This window comes from Emydura macquarii, unplaced genomic scaffold (assembly GCF_026122565.2).
Source record: "Emydura macquarii macquarii isolate MOO-44397 ecotype Brisbane River unplaced genomic scaffold, CSIRO-AGI_Emac_v2 contig_2636, whole genome shotgun sequence".
In the NCBI taxonomy this organism is placed as follows: domain Eukaryota; kingdom Metazoa; phylum Chordata; order Testudines; family Chelidae; genus Emydura; species Emydura macquarii.
The window spans coordinates 45760180-45782962 of record NW_027132773.1 but is presented as its reverse complement, the minus strand read 5'-3'; the positions used below and the strand labels follow the sequence as shown (position 1 = coordinate 45782962).

At 40.0% G+C, this 22783-nt stretch overlaps 1 long non-coding RNA gene across 2 annotated transcripts in view; it reads left to right on the top strand.

The window, feature by feature from the left end:
* Positions 1-3502: 3502 nt before the first annotated feature.
* LOC137163728 (uncharacterized) overlaps positions 3503-22783 on the top strand; it is a 117549-nt gene continuing 98268 nt past the window's right edge. For both annotated transcript variants that reach the window (XR_010922819.1, XR_010922818.1), the window contains exon 1: positions 3503-3623. This is a non-coding gene — a long non-coding RNA (uncharacterized lncRNA). The remainder of the gene's footprint in view (positions 3624-22783) is intronic.

The following is a 22783-nucleotide window of genomic DNA, read 5'->3' as shown; positions in this document are numbered from 1 at the left end:
CATCACTCTGCTTAGAAAAACTTCTTCAAAGGAAAAGCATGTCCATTTTGAACTGAAAATCCATTAAATGACTTGAAAGCATGTTAGTCTTCACAATGCTGAATGTTTGTTAATGACGGAATTCTCCCGTGGAGTATTCGTATTCCATGGGGAAGATCCATCCATGAGGATTCTAATTGCAGTTATCACTGGAGGAAGGAAACACCTTTCCTCCTGACCCTTGAAGCTGGAATAGCTGTTAACTTTTCTTTTATTGTCTTGAAAAGAACTCCCACTGCTGATGGAATAAAGCAGCTTTCATTGTTAGAACAGCAATGATTTAAATGGCTTAAAACCTGTACTATTGATTTGCTCCCCATAGATGCAATCAAAGTCCTAGCCTGCCTGAACAGAAAAGGGTGAATGCAATCTTAGATCTGGATTGTGCTTTTGTGACCAGGGCTGAGTAAGTGGAAGTGCATAGCTTTGTAGCACCAGGAGCAAACCAGCAATGATATTTTTAACATATTTCTTGGGAGAGGAGGGCAGATTCTGGTCCCAGCGGGGACCTCGTTCAGTTCCTCCCCTCCTGCAGGTACCCCAGCTCTCTGTTGGTATGGAGTCTCCTCTCTCTTTTACCTACACAGTGCGTGAGCCGGTGTCTCAGCAGACTCCCCTGCACTCTGCCATATATGAAAATATTCCCTGGGCTCCTGGAAACAACACTGTTTTGCCCAGCCTCCCCTATGTTTGGATGGAGGGGGAACCAGGTCAAATTTCAGTGTTGTTGTGGCCCATGGTTGCCGAACCTTGCATTTTAGTTTTTACCGACATGAAGATCTGACGTTGATTTTTTACTGACACGGTAAACGTTTTACTGACATCACTAAAAATACCATAAACAATACAGTAATGTCACAAAAGTGTTTACTCATGCGCGATATTCTGTACACAGGAATTCAGAATTACACAATAGTTTTAGCTGCAATTAATTGATTAGTCAGGTTCTTTGGGCATGTGCAATAATAGAAAATAGAAATAGAAAATAATAGAAAATAGAATAATAGAAATTGATAAAGTCGTGGTCAGTGTAGGTTTATGATAGAAGAAGTGATTCTGAATGACGACAATCAGCATCAAAATACAATATGTTTTATTTCTACTCAATTTCACGGACATTTTCATTTATTTATGCGTTTACGGACAGTGTTAAAATTGTACATTTTTTTTAGTGACTGTCCGTAAATGAATGGACGGTTCTTAACCCTGTTGTGACCACACAGCCAGAGCACCAATCTAGCAGTAGCCCTACTGAGTTAGTACAGGACCACGGCTTAAAGGTGGTCAGGCCATACCCTTCCTTCCTGGCTCTGTAGCCTATGGAACTTTGAGCAAGTGCAAAAACCTTAGTGGATAGGGGAATTCTAACCTCCTCATTCCCCTAGTTGCTGCAATTGGCCCATATGCACAGGTTGGGGGGGGGGGGGGAGTAGTGGCCCTACAGAGGTTACTTTCCACCCACAGCTGTGACCCGGAATACTACTGTTTACGCAGTACAGTAAGGGTGTGTTTTAGGCACAGTTTCTGTATTAGATTGCTGGTATAAGTCTTTCCCATGACATATAAAAAACACTAGTAATTCACAGGCTGTTAGGGTAACCAGATGTTCCAATTTTATATGGACAGTCCTGATATTTGGGGCGTTTTCTTATATAGATGCCTGTTACCCTCCACCCCGTCCCGATTTTTCACACTTGCGATATGGTCACCCTACGTACTGTTAACCTCCCCTTGTATTTTTGTGTTGAGTTTGATGCAGTTCAACACTGAAAGACAAAGTGTAAAATCAGAGACTTTTGTTAAAAAACAAAATGGGGAGAAGAGGACACACTTTCAAAAGAATCTATTTAAATCCAGCACTTCTTTTAAAGCACTGCAATACACTCGCTATTCGAGCTGGAGAAACAACAGATTTTTCAGTTTGCTGGCAGTTCCAACAAAACTAGATTGTTTTGGGTCAAACAAAACATTTCACTGCAAACTTGAGATTTTTTTTAACATTTAAAAAATTCTGAATAAAATTAAAAGGAAATTTTGAAACAAGGTCATTTCAAATCAAAACATTTTATTTAAAAAATATGAAAATGATACACTTCAATTTATACAATTTGTTTCCAGGTTTTTTTCCAACAGAAACAATTAGCATGATCTACATGAATTCACAAAATAGTGTTGCTGAATCTGTGTTTTTTGCTGGGGAAAAATATGGTAAATTTTTGCCCATCTCTACTCCCTATTGTTTTGAAAAGAGCATTTTAAGTGATTGATCGTGCTCATCAGTTTTTCAGTGTTTGTTTGGTATTAACCATAAATACTCTATCCACTGTTCGAAAATCAATGCTTGCAGAAAGACTTAATTCCACTGAACGTAACTGTTGTGTCTTTTTCCTTAATCAGTGCTCTAAAACTATATAGTCTTGATATTATGTTCATATCATACAAACAAAAGTGTGATTAAAACATAAAATAACCTTTTAGGAAGGTTGCAATGTAATATTACTTGATTTCTTAAAATCTAGCACTAACACACAAGAACAGAGAGAGATAATGCAGGCTTCTTCCTAAGGCAGAGAAGCACAACACATCCCACCTTTCTGGAAGCTGTCTTTTTTCAGACTGATTCTAATTGTATTATACCACGCTTTACACATTTCCCTACGGAGTGCCCTAGTTTATAAGATGGACTAGGAAACCTCTTATAAATTAAAGTGACAGTCTACAATTCGAACACAGTTTTCAGATACACCACAGATACAGAGTTAATTATTTTAATTTCCATACCTTGTGCAACCACCAAACTGAAGATCCTTCGGTTCAAGCTTATCAAAATATAACATAGTACTTTGAGTGCCTATAAGAAATATATACATTTGCTTTTACTGTGGAATGTATCTCCTCACGAGAATTTACCTTCCCTTTAGTTAAATATCTCCCTCCTACTATATCCTCTATGACCATCTAAGAAATGCTGATCAATGTATCCTAGTGGTGGCGGGAGAAGAATGTGTGTCCCTATATCTTCATGCTAGCACATGCCTTTCATGGTTGTATTTTGTTTTGTTTTTTTTGCTCACATCAATGCTTAAATATGCAGTGCATTCCTAGTCAGTGGGTATAGTTCAAACACTTCAGCAATTCCTTCATATGCACAATTAGCACTCCACACCCAGAAGTTTCTGGAATAGGTTGTGACCATTCTGGGCATGCTCAAAGGCTTGCTGTAGTTGTATTAATAGATTTCATTGAGGGCAGGTAGTCAGGGCAGCTGCTTTTCAAAAGGACATGTGACCTATGTGGTTTGGGAAAGGAGAAGCTCAGCCACAGAAGAAAAAAACAGGTTGTTTTTCCTCTATCTCTGAAACATTTTGAAGCAGGTTTATTCATTTACATAATTAATATTGATTGGTTGGTTAATTACCTAGCTGACTAGGTAGCTGAGTGATTCCACAGTCCAGCAGAGGCAAAGAAAGTCTGCCTGGGTTCCAGTGGGAGATTTCTACATGAAAGAAGAGGGAAGATATTGTTGCAGTGCTTTCGACTCAGCAGAGTGTATAGAGTTGACAGACAAAGACTCTGAGACTCAGGTGAACTCAGCTTAAGCTCTTGGAACTCTGAAGTACTTCTCATGGTGTTTTTGTGGGGACTGACCTATTTAGATTTTTTTTATACATATTTATGTATAACTGAAGATAGTGTATGTGGATTACAAAGTAGCCTTGTTGTTTAGTAGAAATTAAACTTATTTTTTTTATTATTATAAAATTGGTATTTAAGAATTAAGTCCATTCCTCTTGTTGGACTTGATTGTGGGGAGGCTGACCCTGTGGAATCCTTGCTGGAAATCCTCAGTGATTGAATTCTGGGTCTCCATGTGCTTTTCTATAGGAGTTTTATTGAAACACTAGGAGACGCATAGTGAAGTAACCTGTAAGCCACCCAAAGGTTACACTTTCATAGCAATGTGACTCCAATGTGCAAGATTTTGAGTGAGATTCTGGGCTGCTCAGCACAGAGTGTCTGCAGTGGGTCTATCCCTCCCACTTCTAGCATGGCCCTGTGAGACGGTCCCAGTGTCATGGCTTGCAGGAGATGTAAGTTGCCTTGCACAAAGCCTGAGGCAGAGCTAATTCTTTGTGGCAGACTAGAGGGCTATAAAGGCACTTTTACCAATGGCAGAAAGGAGAATCTCTCCCTAGAGAGTAAATTCAGCAAAACACTATTGTCTCCAACAGTTACTCTGGGTTTATGTCAGTGCTACTATGAACAGAATGTGGTCCTCATTATTTTAATTATCTACTTCTTCTAGTAAACAAAACAAACCATGTTTGTGCCTTCAAACATTAACCATATGCATTATTTCTCTTAGCCAAAAATGGCTAAATTTTAATGTTACTCTTTTTAAAACTGGATTTGCAGTGGTTTTTTAACAGCTTTTCTGGAACTAAATGACAGATGCAGTGGCTGGTAATTCAACCTAAAATAATCTAGTACTATAAAGGTATGTTAACATAAAAAAAGTATCTCCACTAATGGTTAGACTTTGCTTTTGAACATGCACACATGGGTCCTATTTAATCTAATGTCAATTACATCCCAGGGCAGAATTTGGCCTTTACCGTACTGTGAAATCAAGTTGAAAAATGTTTGGTGTAGTTCCTGCCAGTTCTGTTTAAATGCACATTGTTGTTACAGGAATTTCTAAATCTATTGTTCCAGTTATCCAGTACAGACTTGGGACAGATTTGTCAGAGAGTAGAAGGAATTTTGCTTTGTTCTAATTAACTTTTATACCCAGATGATCACACTATACAATTCTGTAAAGTTATATTTTCTGGATGCATCTCATATTCATCTAATTAGTCCTGATCTATTCTATTCTATTCTATTCTATTCATAGCACTACATTTGTCCTAAAATGCTGGTAAATGACTTACAAATTCTGTCTTTGGAGCACAGAGCATGAATTGTAGCATCTCATTGACTTGCCATTTCACTCTTTCCTCCATCTAATGGTTCTATTTTGACCTGGCCCAAAACTTGTGTGATTAATTTATTTAATTGTAATAAATGTACATCTTTCTATGCACTGAGTCTCACTCCGGTATCTGTATAGAAGCTGTTTGCCTTGAAGACTGTACCTTGCTTGCTTGACTGTCCTCATTTCCTCAGCCTTGGTAGAAATATCTCAAGCAAGATGACACTGCAACATTTCACTGGGAAATGTCCCCGACAAGTCAGTGAAAGCTACAAGCACGGTCCTCTTTGGAACCAAACATTTTTGGTTGTCACTTAGCAGACACCTAAATCTAGAAGCATCATTTTGTAAAAATGAGACTTTCAGCATTTGGCAAGTTCATTTAAAAAATGCAGTTAAAAGTGACTATGGGGAAAATAGTCATTCTTAATTGCCACGTCCTGTTGTAAGTGTGGATTCAGCCATGAGTTTACTTTCATGATACAGCTAAGATTAATACTACTTAGTCCTGTAAGCAGGCTAATAGATCTATGGGAGAATGAGTTGAATTCTCTTCTGAGACCTGTATTATCAACAAAATTGTTGAACTACACTGACTTACATATGCAAGTAAAAAGCACTCCTTTCATGTATTTGGGCTACCTGGTCCTTATGTCTGGTAGCACTAGGATCTATTCCCACTCTGCAGGGCAATGGATGGGCAATGAGTTATGGATGGGCAGAGCCTGGCTGAGCCAGCATGAAATAGGAGTGTCTGGAAGCTGCCGCTGGCCTATACCAGCAGCAGGAGGAAGAAGGAAGCAGGGGAGGAATTCTGACACCTAGAGTTGTGTCTGGGGCTTGAGACCTCTCAGGGCTACTCCTGAGGTCATCCCCTGCTCAGGATCACACTGAATTTAAGTGCTAGATTGCAACATTAAGAACGGACCAGACAGCCACAGTCTGATTCTCTTATTCATGTTGAATAGCACCATATCAGTGAGACGTCTTGAGATCAGTGTGACTATGCAAGGGCAATATTCTGGAATGTGAATATTTCCTCCATACAAGTAAGGGTGGCAGAATTTGTCCCTCGTGTTCCTATCACTCCTAACCTAGGGCCAAAGTTTTGGCTCCTTTACCAACTTTGCTCCGTAAACTTTGCTCCGTAAACTTTGCTCTGTAAACTGTCCCACTGAAACCAATAAGATGACTTGTTGAGTAAATGGTATCTGTCTGTGTCAGAACTGGACTTCTAGTCAAATCCCCTTCTCTCCAGTAGGACTACTCAATTTGTGAGTAGTTAATCACGTGAAATAAAGAGGTGAACAGCACTTGATTTTTGATCTGGGTTTTTAATCCTCAAATGTAATCCCCTAATCCTGTTTATTACTCACTGGGCTATATTTCAAGAACCCTATCTACATATTAATGAAGACTTGCAATAAAAAGAGCACAGTGTAGTTTATCTAACATTCAAATACAGTATGTCTCAAGCAAGTGGTGGCACTTAAGCTGGTTTACCTTGACTTGGGACGCCAGCTTTTTGGGAATGGAGAGCCAGTGCCACTGCATAGCAAAGCATGAAGTTCACCTTCTAAGTCTTCTAAATCTCAAACTTGGATAGATAACCTCAAGTGTTGGGTTCTGGGGGAAGGTTTCCAAGCCCCCACAGCTCTGCTCAGTAACAGCTCATTGCTCCTAACCTTGTTTTCTCTCACTATATATTTTATCAACCCTCCCCCTTACTTCACAGCCCACATTGCATTTCACATTATGAAAGGACAGCTGGCACAGCATGTGGTTACCAATTCAAATCCAAAGCAGTTCATATGGTCCTTGTCACCTCCCTCCCCACCAAAAATTCTAAACTGATCTGAAATATCACCAGTGCAGGTGGATCATAAGAAGTTAAATTAATTTTTAAAAAATCAGCCAATCAAAGCAAACAAAATCAATGCGTGTAGATTTGATTGCAAAGCACCTTCTGTCAACAGCATGTTTCAATTGGAAGGAGTTTTTGACACTATTCATGCTTCGGTTACCTAATGGTCTCTTCTGTCAGAAGTAAATTGGGTTCCTAGTAAAACATTTGCTCTAAAACTGCATAAAAATTAATGACTGTGTCAAGCTATGTACACTGCCAGAAGCTACAGTACGCTAGGAGAATTGCTTTGTATTTGGAGTTTTGATATCATGCTATCAAGGGCTTCAGATTGGCGGTTGGCAGACAGGACAGTGAGTTCAGTGCACGTTTTATGGAAGGAAACTGCAACCCCAGCATGTGGCTTAGTCCCCTGACTCTTGATCATTTTAAATGATGATTCTCCTGAAACTTTCAAACCAAAACTTTATTTCATGAGCTTGACAAATGCCTTGAACTCAACGAATAACAATATGGTACCGTGATGTTAAGAAATCTAGTAGCCAGATGCTGTTTCCATTGCCGCTAAAAAAAAACCATGGTGATGGACAGAGTAAGAGAACCTAAACTACAGAAGAGTGAAATATGCCTTTCATGCAGCAGAGGTGGAAGTTGAATGTCACAGTGGAGCTGTGAAAACTGGCAAAAAAACCCAGAAGTATTTGGAGCTAAACCTTACCCCAATTTTCATATCCAGTAACTCCAAAGAAGTCAATGGTATTGTATGGAGTGTAACTCATGGGAGGATCCAGCTCCGGCACTACGCAGGTGTATTTACATTAGAAAATAAGTGTATCCTGGCACTGATACCGGTGCTAATAACGGCATACGCAATAATGGAAGCTGGGCTTCCAAGTAGGCTGTAAACCTTTGTCAGGCTGTCTGGAGTGGCTCATGACCATGGGTGCCAACCTCAGGGCAGAGTGTCAGAAAGCAGGACAGACACCTCCAACTGGCGGTGCAGTCTATAAGTAGATTTCACCAATCAGCTGTGGACTCTTCCCTCCCCCAGAGTTCAAGCTATGATGGGATAAGCGTTTGTGCACATCCCCTCTTCATGGGTGTTGAGAGAACAATCTACAAAATCTTTTGTCCACTGATGTTCCACAATGGTTTCTCTGCTGTCTATAAGCTTTCCTTTGTTGGGTGGAAGATGACCTCTTCTAGTAGTTAAACCAGTATTTTGCACTTGGTAATGCTTCTCTCCTGACTGTGGAGTTTCCAGTTTCATAGCAAACACATATATAGTTACAGAGCAAACACTAAAATATTACCTTTATAACATGGGACACAGATATTATAAGGGAGATTAATGCATGGAGCAGCCACGAATGTTTCATAAAGTCCAAATACTGAACACATCTCTCTAAATCTAATACCTTCTTTTACAAACCAATGCACAGGTGAGTCAGACTGGTTTCCAGCTATGCATTTGCCAGTAAGGCCTGGAGCCTTGGCATGAGCTGGCACTGGGTCTGCCAGCATCACAACCTTAGTATCCGTTACTTGTAAGGAGCTAACAGCCTTATTTTTGTCACCTGTAAAATAGGAACACTATTACAGGGGTGTTGAGTGACTGAACTACCTGAGTTTAGAGGGAAACAGTGACAGCAGGTGACAGAATTTTAGAGTCTGTGTCTGTCCTTAGACTACTCTTTTCTCTCATCAAGCTTTGATTTCCTAGCAGACAGCTATGTGATTTGTGATTGTCTAGATTGGAACTTACCCTTGTTTAGGTGCCTAAGTGGGGTGAAGAGCACAAGGATCCTCTTTGTACCCCACACATGGGTTAGTCACTACTGTAGTTCTTCGCACAAAATAGGGGTAAAGAACTAGGTAGGATGGGATGGGGCCATAGCCTTAAGATGGAATCAAGGTTCATGAAAAAGTTCTTTCCCGGGGCTCCTCTTGATGCATTACCCCATCAGAAGATTGAGTGTATTAATGGCACATTCTGGCTCTTAGCTGGTGTTCTTATTTTAAAGGAGAGGAAAATTACACCTAGCTCTAATTAATTGATTTTCCTAGCCAAAGGCAACTTCCAGCCTATCTAATGTTTCTGACCTTGTCTGCTTGACATCAACTGTCTTTCTATTTTTGAGCAGCCAAAGTACATGCCCAGGTAAATGTGGCTTTGGGGCTAAAGGACAGGTGTAAGTTTGCTGGTGGCTTTGATCATGAAACATTTAGACTAGAAGTCACTTGGAGAAACCCAGCTGGTGAGCAAGTTCAATTTAAAAAACTCATCTCTCAGGCTCAGAATCCTTCAGGCAAACCTAATTGCTGGTAGATTCTCTGTACCTTAAAGTCTTTAAACCATGATTTGAGGACTTTAATAACTCAGTCATAGGTTAGAGGTTTATTACAGGACTGGGTGGGTGAGGTTCTGTGGCCTGCATTGTGCAGGAGCTCAGACTAGATGATCATATTGATCCCTTCTGACCTCAGAGTCTATGAGTCTATTAACATCAGTGCATAAAACTGTGTCCCTTGAAGACTCTCAGACAGAGAAAATTATAGAAAAAACACAGGAATTTGTGTTCTGGGTGGGAATGTTGTCTTCTGAACACTTAGGATGGGGCTTTCAAATTCCTGAGATAGCTCTGAAAATCTCACTCTTAATTGCATCAGTCTTTCTGTTCCTGATGCTTTCTTTTAATAAAAGGCTTGCAATACTGTTCAGTTCTCGTTTCACATCTTCCCTGCAAAGTGAAGCCCATAGCTATTGTCCTCTTGATGCATGTATGTAACTCTTATCTCAGTAAGAATCTGAAATGCCTGCTTAGATACTATAGCGAGTGGCACTACAAATGACAGACCACACAGAAGCACTCTTACTGTCATCCAGACTTCAAGTTTCTTTGCCACTTGAGATGGAGTTCGATTTACAGGAAACACTTTTCTAAATAGAATCTGGACAGAAGATCAGCTGTGGACAGTGGAAGGAGAAAACCAAGAATACAAACTTGGATTATGGCTGACCAAAAATAGGAGTGATTTCCAGAGTAAGGTTCTTCAACTAAAACTCTGCCCTCCAACCTTTTGAGTTTAAATTTCAGAGCTGCCATCAAAAGCAACTTATCGGATCTCAAATTGTAAAGGTGGAGTGGTGCCTAGGACATGGAGGGCCCAGGTCATCTAGGGCTTTAAACATTGAATTGTATTGGGAGGCTGGTGGGAAATTACTGCAGCATTTAGAGAAAGGGTGTAAGTTTGTTCAGTGCTAGCACAACTAACTAAAGAGGCTGATATCTTCTGCAATAGCTGAAGATTCCAGGCAGTGAACAAGGATAGCCTCAAATTATCTTTCTCATTCAGAGGTGAGAGAAGCATGGATAGCTGTGGTCTATCAAGGACTGCAACAGAAAATAATGAGAACTGGTCAAAGTACTTGTGTTTCTGGAAAACATTTGCTTCCAAATCTGTTTTGATGAAATTTTGAGAGGCTGATGTCTCAATAGCCTGGAAGCGAGGGCATTGACCTTGAATGTGAGGCACCCAGGTACAAATCCCTGATCTGATGATTTAGAGTGATCGGGAATGAAAAATCTCTACTCTGAAGCAGGCAGAATAAGATTTTCAACCTGGGTCTCCCACATCCCTGCTCAGAACTTTACTCACCAGAGTATGAATGTTCTGGGTGTGTCTCGCCCCATTTCACAAATCATTTGAAAAGGTCTTGGGTATGTTCCCCTGCAGAACAAAGCCAGTATTAAAGATCTTAATGTTTTGTGAAGTTGAATTGTTTACTTGCCAGCCCTAAAAATAAATAAATAAAAATCCAGTCTTCTAGCCAATCCCAGACGAGAGGAAAACATGCTTGGCTAATAACAATGCTACTTGGTTTGGTAGTCCCTCCAGGAGGAGAAAATGGGGTCAAAAGGAACAACTATTTAGTGACAAGAGCTTTCACTCCTTTCATAGATGATTTAGAGATAAGCTTTTCCTAAAGGCTTCCAGCTATCCAGTTGCACTGTCATTTGTCTGGAATGAGCTTCATGTAACTTGCCTCATCCAGACCTGTGGAGAAACTGGTTTTAGGGAGGGTGAGTATTCATCTTGATTCATCTTCTGGAACATCTTGGAGGAAACACTGAGCCACCGAAATGCAACCTCAACTGTTCCTGTCAGAGCCAACCTCACTTCATTATATCACATCAGCCAATAGACTTAAAAAAATTCTGTGGTCAGCTGCCCATTGACCATCATAGGGGTGAAATTCTGCCCTCTTGACTTCACTATATGCTGCTTTTTATAAATAAGATATTTTCTATTAGTTTGAGGTGGGGAGTTGGTTTTAGTTGAAGTAGCAGAGAAGGAAGATGTGGAGGAAGAAAGAGGAGTAAAGTTCTGACACATTTTCAGCATAGCAGCTCATGCTTTTATTACATCCAACATGGGGGAATTCTGTATTAGATCTCCTCTTGACAGAGAAAGATGAACTGGTCACAGAACTAAAGATTAATGGTAACTCAGATACAAGAGAACTTGATCACATTTATAATGTGAAAACTGAATAAAGTCCAGACCAGTAATATATAATATACTTGGTGCTTTAAAAGAGCCAATTTCACAAATCTGAAAACAATTGTGAGCCAAATCAGCTGAGAGGAAACGTTAAATCAGAAAAATGTAAATGATGATAGGAAATTATTTAAGAGCACTATACTTGATACCTCAAAAAGCCACAATGCCACAGGCCATATTGGTTAAAAAAACAACAACCCAGCCTGCCTTAGAATGGAAGTGGAGGCAGCTATAAAAAAACAAACAAACAAAAAAAAAAAACCATAGACAACAAATGGTAGAAAGGGGAAGTTGATAGTAATGAATATAAATCAGAAGCCAGGAATTGTAGAAAATTGATAAGGGACGCAAGAAGAATACAAAGGCCAGCAGAGTTAAATATATTAGGAACAAAAATAACCTTAACAGTTGTATTGGTCTTTTACCAGATGGGGATGGTAGAATTATCAATAATGCAGAAAAGTCTGAAGCGTTCAGTAAATATTTCTGTTCTGTATTTGGCAGGAAGAAAACCGATGATGTAGTCATGTCATATGATAGCACTCTTTCCATTCCACTAGTAGCTCAGGAGGATGTAAAACATCTCCTAAAGTTAGACATTTTTAAATCAGCAGGTCCACATAACTTGCATCCAAGAGTTTTAGAAGAGCTGGCTGTTAGTGTTGATTTTTAAAAAGCCTTGGAACTCTGGGGAAGTTCCAGAAGACAGGAAGAAAGCTCAGATATCAATATTTTAAAAGTGTAAATGGGATTTGTCATACTGCCTGGTATGGGACATGGTTAAAAATGACAATCTTAGGTTATATGTTAGAATATAGGGCATATACCCCAAACTAGTAGTGTACTCTGAGTAGTGTACGCTGAGTTAGCCCTGCTTTGAGCAGGGGGTTGGACTAGATGACCTCCTGAGGTCCCTTCCAACTCTAATCTTCCATCATAACACTTCGCCAAACCAGTAACAAGTAACTGAAATACTGTACTAGTTATTTTGGAGCCACAGACAGTCCCCTCCAGGCTTTTGAGCTCCTCATGCACCACCCAGACAAACCAGGCTTATGTGATAAATGATTATTAAAACCAAAAATCACATATTAGGTTCTTCCAGTTCCAGAGAACCAAACACTTTACCCCAGGTCAAAATACACTTCTCATCTTACCCAAAAACCATGCTGATAGCCAATACTTTAGTAAACTAAAACCTAAAGGTTTATTAATATTAGAAAAGGAAGAGAGCTATTAAATGGTTAAAGTGAATCATATACATTACCATTGATTTCAGAGTTCGTAGATCAGGATTATAGCAGTGATGTTAAATCTGCCAGTTTGTAATAAGTCTCTCTGGTTCATACCAAATATTGGGTATTATTTAAATACCCATTGTTTAAAGCTTCTTTGTTTGAAATCATAATCCAAAGATGTGAAGCAGGAAAGAGGATGATGTCACAGTCTCCAATTTATACCCCCCATTCCATGTGCATGGAAAATTATGGTCTCAAACATAGTGTCAGGGATCACATGTTCTACATGCCTTGCTGTGTCATGAGGCATCCATTGTCTACAGCAGCGGTTCTCAACCGGTGGTACGCGTACCACCGGTGGTACTTACCAGAGGGCTGGGTGGTACGCGCGGCGCTGAATCCGCCGCCGCCAGACGGGCCCTCCCACCGACCCTTGTGAAACTCTGCCGCCAAAAATGGGGAAACGGCGGAAGGGTTTCGGCGGCGGGCATTGTTTCCGCCGCGGAACCCTGCCGCCTGTCTCTCCCCGCCGCCGCGAAACCCCGCCGCAAGTCCCCTCCCTTTTTTTTCCCCGAGTGGTACTCGGGTCGGGTACAGTCGGGTCAAGTGGTACGTGACCTGACTGTACCTGGCCCGAGTGGTACTGGGGGGGGGGGTTGAGAACCGCTGGTCTACATGCTGTCTGAGGCATCCTTGGGAGGGATCCACTGGAAAAGTTGATGCTCCTTAATGGCCCATCAACCATGGCTGACATGGGACTTGATTTAAAAAAAATTAAGGAAGAGTTATATAATTAATGCCAATCAACATGGGTTTATAGAAAAAAGATCCTGTCTAATCTGTAATCTTAAATAAAAAGATATCAAGTTGGGTTGATAAGGTAACAGTGTTAATGTAATCTATTTAGACTTTTTGTAAGGTATTTGACTTGGAACCACATGACATTTTGATTTTAGAAAAAGATATAAAATTAACTTGGCACACATTAAATGGATTAAAAGCTGATTATCTGATAGATCTTGAAATGTCATCAGCGAATGTATGGGTTTCTAGTGGGATGCCATAGGGATTGGTTCTTGTCCATAGGCTATTTAACATTTTTATCAGTGACCTGGAAGAAAACTTTCGCAAACTTTAGCAAAGCTTTTGATACAGTCTCCCACAGTATTCTTATCAGCAAGTTAAAGAAGTATTGGTTTGATGAATGGTCTATAAAATTGATAGAGAACTGGCTAGATCATCGGGCTCAATGGGTAGTGATCCATGGCTCCAGGTCTAACTGGCAGCCGGTCACAAGCAGAGTGCCCCAGGGGTCAGTGCTGGGACCAGTTTTGTTCAACATCTTCATTAATGATCTGGAGGATGGGGTAGATTGCACCCTTAGCAAGCTTGCAAATGACACTAAGCTAGGGGGAATGGTAGAAACCCTGGAAGGTAGGGATAGGATACAGAGGGACTTAGACAAATTGGAGGATTGGGCCAAAATAAATCTGATGAGGTTCAACAGGACAAGTGCAGAGTCCTCCACTTAAGATGGAAGAATCCCATGCACAGCTACAGACTGGGGACCGACAAGCTAGGCAGCAGTTCTGCAGAAAAGGACCTGGGGGTTACAAAGGATAAGAAGCTGGATATGAGTCAGCAGTGTGCCCTGGTTGCCAAGAAGGTTAATAGCATATTGGGCTGCATTAGATGGAGCGTTGCTGGCAGATCGAGGGAAATGATTATTCCCCTCTATTCGGCATTGGTGAAGCCGCATTTGGAGTATTGTGTCCAGTTTTGGGCTGCCTACTACAAAAAGGATGTGGACAAGTTGGAGAGAATCCAGAGGAGGGCAACAAAAATGATTAGAGGGCTGGAGCAGAAGACTTATGAGGAGAAGCTGAGGGAACGAGGTTTGTTTAGTCTGCAAAAGAGAAGAATGAGGGCAGTTTTGATAGCAGTCTTTAATTACCTGAAAGGGGGTTTCAGGGAGGATGGAGTTAGGCTGTTCTCAGTGGTGGCAGATGACAGAATAAGGAGCAACAGTCTCAAGTTGCAGTGGGGGAGGTCTAGGTTGGATATTAGGAAAAGGTTTTTCACTAGGAGGGTGGTGAAGCAATGGAATGGGTTATCTAGGGAGGTGGTGGAATCTCCATCTTTAGAGGTGTTTAAGCTGCGGCTTGACAAAGCCCTGGCTGGGATGATTTAGCTGTACTGCTTTGAGCAGGGGGTTGGACTAGATGATCTTCTGAGGTCCCTTCCAACTCTAATTTTCTATGATTCTAAAACATGAAATCACTGATAAAGTTTGTGGATGACTCACACACTGGGGGAGTGGTAAATAATGACTAATACAAAGCAAGCTGGATCATTTGTTAAGTTGGGTGCAAGCAAATGTGTATTTTACTAAATCTAAATGTATACATCTAGGAACAAAGAAGGTAGGCCATACTTACATGATGGGAGACTCTAACGCAGGAAGCTGTGACTCTGAAAAAGATCCAGGGGTCGTGGTGGATAATCAGCTGAACATGAGCTCCCAGTGCAGCACTGTGTCCAAAAAAGCTAATGCGATCCTTCTGATGTATAAGCAGGGAAATGTCGAGTAGGCGTAGAGAGATTATTTTACCTCTGTATTTGGCATTGGTATGAGTGGTGCTGGAATTCTGTGTCCGGTTCTGCTGTCAACAATTCAAGAAGGATGTTGATAAACTGGAGAGGGTTCAGAGGAAAGAAAAGCCATGAGAGTGATTACAGGATTAGGAGACATGCGTTATAGTGACAGACTCAAGGAGCTCAATCTATTTAGTTTAACAATGAGAAGGTTTAAGGGGTAACTTGATTAGTCTGTAAGTACCTACATGGAGAACAACTATTTAATAATGGGCTTTTCAGTCTAGCAGGGAAAGTTTCTATTATCCAATGGCTGGAAGTTGAAGCTAGACAAATTCAGGCTGGCAATAAGGCATAAAACTTAACAATGAGAGTAATTAGACATTGGAACAACTCACCAAAGGTTGTGGTGGATTCTCCATCACTGACAATTCTCAAATCAAGATTGGATGTTTTTCTAAAGAGCTGCTCTCAAAATTATTTTGGGGAAGTTTTATGGCCTGTGTTATACAGGAGGTCAGACTGGATGATCACAATAATAGAATCATAGGACTGAAACAGACCTTGCGAGATCATCTAGTCCAGTCCTCTGCATTTATGGCATGACTAAGTGTTATCTAGACCATCCCTGACAGGTGTTTGTCTAACCTGCTCTTAAAAATGATGGCGATTCTACCACTTCCCTAGGCAATTTATTCCAGTGCTTAACTCTACAGGTTCCTTCTGGCCTTGAAATCTCTGACTCTAATTCTGTAAGATGCTGAACACCCTCAAATCACATTGAAATGAATGGTCCAATGGGACTTTAACTTATTTCATGGTCACAAAAAATCATGCATACATTTACTGTATTTTAAATGATTGCATCAGAAAATATGGTAGTACTGCAGATAAGTTGTATTTTCTGTTTTCAGAAAGGTGTTTGAGTTGTTTGTATGGTATGAATTGCATTGGTAATAGAAAATGCATTTATTATTTGCTCAGCGTAGTTGCTGATAAGATGGTTTTTCCCCCTCCAGCTTGCGGTTGCAGCACAGGGACTAAAAATGAATCCACCTAGCTCTTTTTATATTCCTCCTGGGAGAAATGAGATGTAAAGAAAGCAAATCCCAAAACGGCGACACTAAAAGTTCTGATCCTGCAACCAGAGGAGGTGTTTGTCTCCTCATGGGGCCCCATGTAAAGAAAGCTCCATTCCGGGCCCCTACCAGTGACCTCACATGTACGGTGCCTACAAAGTCAAACTATGCAGAGGATGCCATTTCCATTTTGAGCCCCGGCAGCATAGAGCATGAAGGAGCAGCTGACTCCCGGCGGGCCAGATCTGGCTTTCAGGGGGACCTCTTGCTGCCGTGCAGCCTGCTGCTCATGCAAGCAAGGGTTGCAGGCAGTGGCGGCCTTAGGCACCTGCAACCCCTACTTCAGCTGAGGCCTAATCCAATGTCCACTGAAATCAATGGGAGTCCTTCCGCTGATTTCAGTGGGGTTGGGATCAGACCCCTGCTAGCTAGCTTTGCATCTTAGAGTGAGCTTTCTAAAGGCATTTTATCAGCTACTTCAGACATTTTCTATTTTTGCATCTGGTTTAGTTCTCATTTGTAAGAAGATTGGCAGTGAAAAATAAAATATCTTCCATTATGCCTTGCCAAAATCGAAATCTCTGCCAAGAAAATTCAACAAATCCAAACTCAGAGCCATTTGTACCAATAATATTAGCTCAAGCGAATGCAAGCTTACATCCAACACTGATCTACAATAAAGATACTTTGGATTTTATTCCTGCTTGACAAATATCAGCATTTGCTGGTATATAAGAACACTAACAAATATATGTAACTCAGATCTTCAAGATATATGAAAAGGAGAATATCCACACTCACACAGCTAAAAACAATTCCCTCTGGAGCATGACACTTGAGACGTAGCAGGTTGCTTACAGGCTTTTCAACATTACATTCAGTTAAAACATTGTATTTCTATAGATGCATTATCACAGAATTTCAAGGTGCTCTATAAACTTTCATAAATTAAGTGCCCCTATGAAAATCTGTAGGTACAGCAGTTCAAAATCCCTAACTTTTTTGGTTCACTGGCATTTCCAAAAAAAAAAAAAAAAATTATTTGACTTGAACCAAAATCAATATTCTTTTCAATTTTTGGTGAAGTAAAATGTTGGGAATTTCATTTCAGGACAAACAAAACAATTAGTTTGACCAAAACATTTTGCTTTGATTTGGAGCACTCTTTTTGGGAGGCGGGGGGGAGAAGAGGAAGGTAAGGGGTATGTATCTGCACATGAAATAGATTTGCTGGCTAGTTGTTCAGTACCTTCAGTATCTATGATTCCAGGAAAGCTGATTTTAATTCTGCCTGCATGTCTGATGCTTCCAATAAGGTAAAGCCTGGGTAGCCGCATAAAAGGAATTTATCATCAGCCTTGTCCATCTTATTCAGTGGCCAACTTGGTATATTAACCTCTCCTTCAATGCACCCTATTTTGGATTACTCTGGAGATGGACTAAAGCTGCAGAGCTGTGAGCAGGAGAATTCTGATCTAGATACAGATTTGAAACAAGCTAAAGTCAATGTCTGTCAGGTATGAATCAAAATCCCACATTCAGTCTTTAGGTACCAAACAGATCTGTGTTCCTGGCTAAGTCTTGAAACAGTATTTGACTTTAATCAACAACAACAACACTGTAGGATTCATAGGTCTATTTCATTGTCTTCAGTAGGTCCCTTATACGTTATACAGATAGGATGCTTCCTTTACTTTCCACAATGGAATATTTTTAAACCATTTACCATAACTCAGACTAAATGTCATGCTAAGACAGATGGTATAAATGCAAATATTTTGTCCACAGAAAATACGTTATTGTACCGTGCAGTTAGCCTGTATACAGGCTCCTCCTGGAGGAGATGGGAATTATTACATTGCAGAACTGGGATGCATTTCTTAAATCAATATTAATGAACTTTAAATAGTAATGGTAAAACAAATTTTTGTGTGAATAAAGTTTTACTGTTATCAAAGGAGAACTCGGAATTCTGTCCTCTTAGCTAGGTCCTCCAAACAGGACTGAAACTAACTTTCATTAACTGTTCTTGCCCTGACGTCTGAAGTACATAGTACCTTCCACAAAATGCTGGACACCCAACTTCAATGAGAATTGGTGTCACTTGGCATCTTGCAAGAGGTTCTTAACTCCTTGCAGGATGAGCCCCTGAGACTTCCATGTGAAATTCAAACGGGATCTGCCATTGAGAGTCCTTAGAAGTAAAAGGTGAATTCAAAAGGCCAAAGTCTTCCTCTGGTCCCCTTCTGAGGATCTGCCAGTGTGGGGAAATCCAGCAACCAGATAGCTGAGAGAGCTGCTTCTTTTGCCTCTGTCCCTGCAACTTCCTGTGCAGGGCAGATGGTGGCAAGGGGTGAGGATATTACAGTGTATATTTACTTTTTTTCGATGTAGAATAGCACACTCATACACGCATTCTGACAGAAGAGCAGGTTAGAAGAAAATAAATGGACCTAGAATTATAGATGAGTGAAATCATGATGGCTCTCATTTTGCGGTACCAAAATCAAAACCAAGAGCTCTTTATATAAAACTCAGCAGGATTTTCCATAAAGAGCCACTTTATTCACAACTCCAATTTTTTTATTAATCCTTTGGAATTTAATAGAAAATACCTATGCTATAAAATTCTACAGGACTGTTCAAAACGCCTAAGGAATGGAGATCATTCTCTTTATTAAGCATAAAGCTTAATATAGAACCCTATTAAATGTCAATCCAATCCTATTAGATTAATCCTTCTTAAACTCTGTAGAATATTTCCAGATTGGTGGTTTGGATTTGGGTTTTATTATTGAAACTCAGTGAGAGAAATTTTGGCCAAGGGCTATTAAATTAAAGAGAAAAATTGGTTTCCCATTAACCCATATCATTTTAAAAAAAAGCTATTTTCATAGCTGGGAAAGATGGACAGTACTGGAAAAGATTTTCAAATATTCATTAGCATTTTGAGATGAATTCACTTTAAGGTCTCTTGCCATCTTCTTACTCTTTGCTTTCCTTCAATATTCTGAGCAAACTTCCTGGCAGAAATATTCACTGAAACAGCAAATTTTAGATGAATATTACAGTATATATGTTGAAAGTAAATCTCAAATTTGGAATCAAGGGCCAGAAACCTGACTCAAAAGGTTATGCATCCAGTCATAATAATACCCATGTGACTTGTCTGTATCATATAACATAAAAACTGCTTAAACAAGCTACAGAATAATAATTTACAGTAATTTAATAATTTACAAATAATAAAATAGTAAAAAAAGTGAAATAATTAATTTACCATAATTTATTTTTTTGCTTTCCTCTAACTAAGAAAATGGTGGATCTGTTTGCAGATCAGAAAACAAGCTGAAATTAGTCAAATATGTTGGTTATTGATTTGTATCCATATTTAATTTAGTCAGTTTAATTGTCAATGTTTTCTTTATGCAAGTTATACATACTTCACACAAAACTGTATCTGTGGTTTATTCGGATACTTTTCCTAGCCTCTGATACATTTTAGTAAAATAGAAGCCTAGAAGATGAAGCTACTAGACTGACTTGTACATCTGCCCTTTGTCATGAATAAAGACTCCAGATGATCCTGGAGCCAGACCCTACTTAACTCAGTGGAAAGGCTGCAGTTGATTACAATGGGCTTTGGATCATGGCTCTGAAGAGCATTTATTTTACAGTTATTGTGAAGAGCTGCAGGATAATGTCTGGCAAGGAAGATGGTTTGGTCATTGACTCGTGGCCATTGCTGATTAAATTAGTGGGCGGGAGAGGGATATAAAACTACTAAAATGTCAAATCTCTGAGCACTTCTTATTTAAGGGGACTCACTTCAGTGGTATTTCAATTACAGTGATGATTCATTGATATTGATAACTGTTATGGACAGTTCCCACATTACTTGATATGGGAGGATAAAGGATAGAAATCCAACGTCCCAGGGGAAAAAAAAACCCGAAGACAATATCAGGTAACTGTTAAAATAGCATGAGGGACAAAATTCTGAGTTAAAGTTGCATAATATCTGCAACCCAGTTTCATTGTGGGTAGTACTGGATTCTCTGAATAGGGAAATCAAACAGAGGTCTTAGTTTAATGATTATATGCTGCAGTGTTCAGGCAGAGCAGGATAAGTCATGTGATTCTATGGTATTATCATTCTAAATTTCCTGACTTTTTCTAAGCTTTTTATCTGATCATTCCAAGGAGGAGGGGGGAAAGGATATAATCTCCTCCTCTTCCTTCTATACTGTTGAGAGAGAGAGTGGTAATTTTTCTTTGGATCACAAAAAACCAGTTGTATGCAAATTACTTCATTTCTATTATTGTAGCACCTCGGAGCCCCAAACAAGGACCAGGATCCCATTGTGCTAGGAACTGTACAAATGCAGAACAAAACATCAGTCCCTGCCCCAAGGAGCTTACAATCCATCAAACAGATGGATACAGATAGACTGGGGAAATACAAGGAAACAATGAGACAGTATTTGTCAGCATGACAGGCTGTGGTCTCAGTACACCAGCACTCTAACCAAGTTTTTTGTTAAAGGCATCAAGGCAAAGTATTAATAGCAAATGCCATTGACCATAAAAGCATTTTACTTAGGCTCTGATCCTGTAGGCAGACCCTAGTGCCTTTATGGAGACTCATTGAACTTAATACTATATCTGTACTGCAATGGATTGGGGTAATGGTGACAATTTACTAATCTTCCATTAAAGTGGAGGCTTTATGGAGGCTAATGGCAGGTTAGAGTATACAGGATGCTGATTGATGGAAGAGGGTAGTTAGGTGGTTGGATAGTCTGGCTCCACTGCCACTTGAGAACCTGTTGTTATCAATGTTGAGAAAATGGCAGCTGCCATTAGAGATTGAAGATAAACATGATGCCTGTAATCATATGGGAAGAAGAAGCTATAATAGAGAGGGTTAATGACTACAGGTCGGTGGCTTGTAGTTTAAGAAATTGCAGCTTTGCTGTTGCTTATCAGAGCAACATAAATAGTTATCTAAACAGGACTAAAGCAGACAAAGGACACAAATAACTTCCCAGCTCTGTAACACAAATTAAAGATATATCAATGTGTTCCTGTCTCAGTTCCATATTTTGTAGTCTAAAGGCAATCTGAGAATGGGAAATCTGGAGAAGGGAGATCTTACCAGCATCACAACTAAAACATTTCCATTGTTGCTAAAATCGATTTCCAGCCTTGTCCAGCACTGCACTCAGCTATTACTTACAGTGCTCAAAAAGCCACCGTCAGCACTGACTTTCTACCACTTCTTAATGAGCAAGAGATAAGTGAATCTGCAATAGGATTTCATTAGGTGGAGATCCAGAAAGCCCTTACATTTCCATGACCGTAAATGCAGTCTTTTTATGATCAGCTTTCCTTTACTCATTGAAACATTCAACCGGGGGAAAAGTGGAATGTCAAAAGCTGGAATCTCCTCTTGTCTCCATGGTGATCCAGATGGAAACCCCACGAGCAATCATCGTGAAACTTTGCAACAACTTGGAGCTGGGTCCAGATCCTAACTTTGTAGCTCAGTCCCATAGTTAGGGATAATTATTTTTTCTGCTGTACCTCCAAAGTTATAATGGAATTGGGTCAGCAGAGAATTAAGTCCATAGTTCTTACTGTATCTGAACCAAATCAGGTATCCCTATACAAAGCACAGCACCAAAATTATATAAGAGAACAATATAAGAAAACACATTAGGCTACCTCCTCAGATTTTGTAAATGAACATAACACTGCCCTTCAGTGACTGTTGAAGCCGCACTGATTTTTTTCACTCATTGAGGATATGACCCATTTCTATAAGGTTTTTACAGAGATCATCATTTCCTAAGAGGCTAAGCAGCTAAGTCTAAGCATTTTGGGGATGGAATGACAGGCTCAGAAAGGCTGTTTCTACGCGGTACCAATTCAAATGGTGCTTTTGACCTTCCAAGCGACAACACATTCTGTATCAGTATATTACTATTGTGCTTTGCTACGTGTCTAAATTAGGAAAACTAGCTTAAAGAGAACAATAAGTAATCCCTCTATGACAGGGAATCTTCTTTTCCAATGTTTAGGCTGCATACCTCCATTTCTCAAGTGCTTCCACAATTGCTTAGCTGCACAATGACTTGCTGCAGAGCATTGGGTTCCCACAGACTTTTGGGAAAATAGATAGATGCAATGGCAATACCAGAAAGTATGGGCCCAGTCCCACAAGATTGATATGTACTGTGGTACCTCTCCTTCCATCAGTGTGAATCACAGCAGCAGAATATCTAGCCTGAGAACTAAGGCTCCTGGGTCTTAATCCATAGGCTGGGTCATGATCTCATTTATACTGTTGTCTTCACTGGAATTATTCCAGATTTACACTGATGCACCTAAAATCAGAATTTGGTCTCTTTTTCCATCTCTGACT